The sequence below is a fragment of the Hypanus sabinus genome, chromosome 12 (assembly GCF_030144855.1).
Source record: "Hypanus sabinus isolate sHypSab1 chromosome 12, sHypSab1.hap1, whole genome shotgun sequence".
In the NCBI taxonomy this organism is placed as follows: Eukaryota; Metazoa; Chordata; class Chondrichthyes; order Myliobatiformes; family Dasyatidae; genus Hypanus; species Hypanus sabinus.
The window spans coordinates 19595380-19601379 of NC_082717.1; positions in this window are offsets into that span (position 1 = coordinate 19595380).

A 6000-nucleotide genomic window follows, 5' to 3' on the forward strand; every position below is an offset into this window, starting at 1 on the left:
AACATGCAGGTTCCATACTCACAAAATTTCACTTTTGAAGGCTTCCTTCTTACCAAGTATATCTTTGCTGGAAAATAAACTGCCCCAATCCACACTTGTCAGATCCTTTCTGACACTATCAAAATTGGCCTTGCTCTAACTTGAATCTCAACCCAAAGACCAGACCTATCACTTTCTATAATTCCCTTGAAATTAATGGCATTATAATCACTAGATGTATAGTGTTCCCCTACACAAACCTCAGCCATTTGTCCCGTCTCATTCCCTAATAGGAGATCTAGTATCACACTCTCTGTCCTGTCTGAGCATGCCATGAAAATTTCCCTGAATATCAGTGATTTGGGTGAGTAGATCAAGTGCAATAATCCAAGTCTTTTGATGAAATGAGGCAAGGTGGCAATGTGTTATATAGAGTCATGGAGCCCAGAAACAGACCCTACAATATAAGTCTACCATGCAGACCAAGATGTCTTCCTAAGCAAGTCTGGCCCATATCACTCTGAACCTTTTCTATCCATGTACCAGTCCAACTAGCTTTTAAATGTTATTGTATTAATTTTGCTACTCTCTCTGGCACCGTGTTGAAAGCATGCTTCTTTAAAATCTTTCCCATCTACACATTCCCTTTTCCAGGGAAAAAGACTGCGACCATCCAACTTATCTATGTCCCTCATAGTTTTATACACCTTTATAAGGTTTATAAAGCTCAGCATCCTTCAACCAACGGAAAACAGACCCGCCTATCGAATCTCTCTTCATAACCCAAACTCTTCAGTCCCGGCAACATCCTTGTAAATCTATTTTACAAGACGGAGGAGGTGTTTACTACACACCCAAGTTACAGTCAGGGTGACCCACAAACACACAAGCAAATAACTGTCACAAACAAGAGAAAATCTGCAGTTGCTGGAAAACCGAGCAACACACATAAAATGCCTGAGGAACTCAGCAGGGCAGGCAGTGTCTATGGAAAAGAGTATAGTCGACGTTTTGGACCAAAACCCTCAAGCAGGACCTTTCGCCCGAAGGGTTTCGGCCCAAAATGTTGACTATACTCTTCAAAGTGAAATTTTGAGTGTACAGAGATTGTATGTCCCTGTTAGAATAAAAAGCAAGGATAACAGGTTTCTTAGAGATATAGACAGCCTGGTTAAGAAAAAGAAGATGGTGTATAGCAGATACAGGCAGAAAGGAACAAATGAGGTTCTTGAGGAGGGTCAGAAATGCAAGAGAACGTGTAAACAGGTAATTAGGAAGGCTAAAAGAAGACATGAGGTTACAGATAGCAGAATAGATGAAGGAGAATCCCAAGAGCTCTACAAACATATAAAACGCTAAAAGATAGCAAGGGGCAAAATTGATCCTGTGGAAGATCAGAGTGGTTATCTATGCATGGAGCCATAAGAGATGGAGAAGATATTAAATAAAATTTCTGTATCTGTATTTACTTGGGATATGGACGCAGGATCTAGAGAACTGAGGCAAAGCAACAGTGCGGTCATGGACAGTATACAGATTACAGAGGAGGAGGTGTTTGCTGTCTTGAGGAAGATTAGTGTTAATAACTCATCAGGGCCTGACAAGGTGTTTCTTTGGATTGTGTGGGAGGCTAGTGCAGAAATTGCAAAGGCCCTAGCTGAGATTGTTAAAACGTCCTTAGCCACAAGTGAGGTGCTGGAGGATTGGAAGATAGCTAATGCTGTTCTGTTGTTTAAGAAAATCTCTAAGAATAAGACATTAAATTATAGGCTGGTGAGCCTGACATCAGTAGTGGATGAGTTATAGGAAGGTAGTCTAAGAGTTGTGTAAGTATTGAATAGACAGAGACTGATTAGAGATAGTCAACATGGCATTATGCACAGTAGGTTGTGTTTAATCAGTCTTAGAGGTTTTTGAGGATGTTACAAGGAAATCTGATGATTGCAAAACAGTGGATGTTGTCTACATGGACTTCAGCAAGATTTCTGACAAGGTCCAACATGGGATTATAATCAAGAAGATTCAGTTGCTTGGCATTCAAGATAAGGTAGTATATATTGGATTTGTGGGAGAAACCAGCCCGTGGTAGAAAGTGGTTGCCTCTCTGACTAGAGTGGAGTGCCACAGGGTTCAGTGCTGGGTCTGTTGTTGTTTGTTATCAATATCAATGATCTGGGTGATAATGTGGTAAACTGAATCATCGTATTTGCTGATGACAACAAGATTGGCGGTGTAGTGGACAATGATAAAGACAATCAAAGTTTGCATTGAGATCAGGACCATCTGGAAAAATGGGCTTAAAATGGCAGATGGAATTTAATGCAGACAGGTATGAGCTGCTGCTCTTTAAAAGGGCAAACAATAGCAGGACCTACATGGTGAGCTGCAGGGCACTGAGAACAAAGGGATCTGGGAATACAGGTCCATAGCTCCTTGAAAGCGGTGTTATAGGTTGGTAAGGTTGTAAAGAAAGCTTTGGGCAAATTGGTCTTCATAAATAAAATTATTGAGTGCAGGAGTTGGAGTGTTATCTTTAAGTTGTACATGATGGTGGTGAGGCAGAATCTGGAGTATTGTGCAGTTCTGGTCACCTACCTACAAGAAATCTTTCAATTTGATTGGAAGAGTACAGAGGAAATCTACAAGGATATTGCCAAGACATGAGGATCTGAGTTATAAGGAAAGGTTGAATAAGTTAGGACTTCATTTCCTAGAGTGTAGAATTGATGCAGGTATACAAAATGATGAGATTAGGTAAATGTAAACAGACCATTTGCACTGAGGTTGGGTAAGGCTACAACTAGAAGTTATGTGTTAAGGTGAAAAGGTTAAGGGGAACTCAAAGGGGAACTTCTTCACTCAGTGGGTGGTGAGAGTGTGGAACGAGCTGCCTGCAGAAGTGGTAGATGCAGGTTCAATTTCAACATTTAAGAGAAATCTGGATAGGTGCAAGGATGAGAGGGGTGTGGAGGTTCCAGGTGCACATCGGTGGGAGTGGGCAGATTAATGTTTTGTAACAGACTAGATAGACCAAAGGACCTGCTTTTATATGATAATGTCCTATGACTCTATGCCTCAAACTCAGTAACTGTCGGCCCATAGCATGTTCTTATGTGGTGTTGGTTGTTAACGCAAATCGCACTTTTCACTGTATGTTTTGATGTACGTAAATAAATGTATCTGAATCGGTACCTGAATGTGTGAAGAATACACACTTTGCCTATTCCTAACACAGTGATGTCTGGTTTGAAACACAATGTATTCTTTAACTTTTTATCCAGAGTCCTGGCTAATAAGCAACCCAAGATCAAAATGATGGAGAATGAGCCACCATTCATCCCATTGTTTGGCACATAGAGTCATTGAAAAGTACAGCACAGAACAGGCTCTTTGGCCCATCTAGTCCCACCAAAACCATTTAAACTGCCTTCTCTCATCGACCTGCACCGGGACCATAGCTCTCCATACCCCTACCATCCACATACCTACCCAAACTTCACTTAAGCGTCTGTGCTGTGGATTAACTATTTACTAGTGTTCAAATTTAATTCACATCTTGTCATATTTCAGCACATGTACTCTAAGTATCACTTTCTTATAATGGTTGTAAAATATGTTGATAGCTCGTGGCTCTACTCTAGCTGGAGTATTTCTCTGAAATCTTTTCATGGAAAACAATTGAAATTAATGTAATAAATTGTCTTGCAGAAGATGGTGGGTTGCCATTAAGCCAGATCAACAAATCTCTCTCCAGCTGAATTAGCACAAGGGTACTGAGAAGCAAATCTGGCAGAATACGTCATTCTAATCACAGGTTTACTACTGACTGTTTTTTATGGCACAGGCTCCTTTTCTCAGCACATGTGGTAATACCAATCATAAGTAATATTTAGCAGATTGTTTTCATTCCTTATTCCAAGAATACATTAAACTTTCAAACAGAGAAAAAGATTATTTTCCCTCAATGGCTACTGAACATTGGCTACCCCTCTGTTGCTCAGTGGAGAGTCTCCCTGAGGACAATAAAAAGAAGGCGAGCTTGAAGAGGAGTACAGATTTTATTTCATTCCAAAGCACTTCACAGTCAATGAAGTGTGGACACTATCGCAATGTAGAGAAAGTTGCATTGACTTTGCGCACATCAAGATGCCATGAAAACTTACATTACCATGAACAGACAATCTTCAATTTTGAGAAATAGCTATTGGCGAAATACTGGGATAATTCCACTTAACAGTGGTTTTACTTTGATGAACCAAGCAAAACAAAAATCCTCCAGCAGTCCAGCATTCCTTCAGCATCTTACTGAAGTGTCAGAATAAACCTTTACTGAAGTCCCTCATGAGTGTCCTGTACAACCACACATGACCTGCTAACTTTTATACTCAATGACCTGACTTATGAAGGCCAGCATGCCAAAAAGCCTTCTTCCCCACCCTGTCTAACTTGAATTCACTTTCAGAGCAACTTCCGGTAAGATGACAGCACGCTTAGTCATCGTGGCCTCTAGAATTAAATCTTCCCTCTCTAGTTCTTGATTCCCCGCCCTTAGAAAAAGACTGAGTACCTTCACCCTATCTATATTCCTCACGACTTTATACATTTCTATAAGATCACTTCTCTGTCTCCTATTCTGCAAAGAAAACCTAACCTATCCAACCTCTCTCAGTCTAGTAAAATTGTTGTAAATATTTTCTGAACTCTTTTCAGTTTAATTAGCAGAGTGAACAAAACTGAATACCATACTCCAAGTACAGCCTCATGAGTGCCACATACGATCTGCCAACTTTTACGTTCAATGACCTGACTTATGAAGGCCAAAAGTCTTCTTCTCCAACCTGTCTAACTGTGAGTTCACTTTCAGGGCACATTCTATTTAGTGCAGTCCAACGATTCGTTCAAATGTTTGTCCTAAATGTTTTATGTTGTGATCACAAAACCCTTATGGTATTCTGGTAACACAGAATACTATAAGTCTGGTTCATTAGTGATACTGATGGCAGAGGGTTTGTGTGGCCTTAGGTTGTTGCACGATTGTTGCAAGGCCTTGCCTGCAGCAGCCACCCAGGGAAGAGCCTCCCAAGACAGAGTGGGAGCGTACAGAAGCACTATAGATGTGCTGGAATCCGTGCTGGGTTGGGATTGGCCCCTACAGGCCAACTCTCCTGATGGTGCTGCTCTCCAGCATTCGCACTCTGGAAGACAAGATCAGATTTCCTTCTGCAGCTGACCCAGCACAAGATGACGAACTGCTTCATGTTTGTTCTTGCAGAAACATGGCTCTAGGACAACATCCCATGCACCATCAATTTTCAAGCCGTACCACTCAGGGACGTGCAAAAATTATTTTGTGAGTGCCCGTGGTGGATCATAACTATCTGTGCTGTGTGTGACTGTATGTACTATGTTCTGCACCTTTGCCCCAGAGGAACAATATTCTGTTTAGCTGTATACATGTGTATGGTGGAATGGCAATAAATTTGAGCTTGAATCACATCCTTCTACTCCGAGGTCCCTCTAATCTACAACACTCTCCAGCATGCTCCTAGAAATACCTCAGAGCCCTTACTTTTCTTCTTCACTCTCCCACTGAGTAGAAAATACAAACCTGAAAGCACGTACCATGAGGCACAATGACTGTTTCTACCCCACTATTATCAGACTTTTAAATGCTTCCTTTGTACAATAAGATAGACGCTTGACCTCACAATAGACCTCATTATGATCTTGCATTTTTCTGCTTGCCAGCACCACACTTTCTCTGAGGCTGTTACACTTCATTCTGCATTATTATTGTTTTACCTTGTTCTACCTCAATGCATTATGCATTTGATCAGTATGAACAGTATGCAAGACAAGCTTTACACTGCATCTCAGTACATGTGGCAATAAACCAATTCTAATTCCAATTCATTAGCAATTAATTCTAACATTTTGCCTGCTACTGATGTTAAGCAAACAGATCTGTAGTTTCCTGCTTTCTTAAATTATGGGATTACATCTGTGACTTGGTTCCAGGTT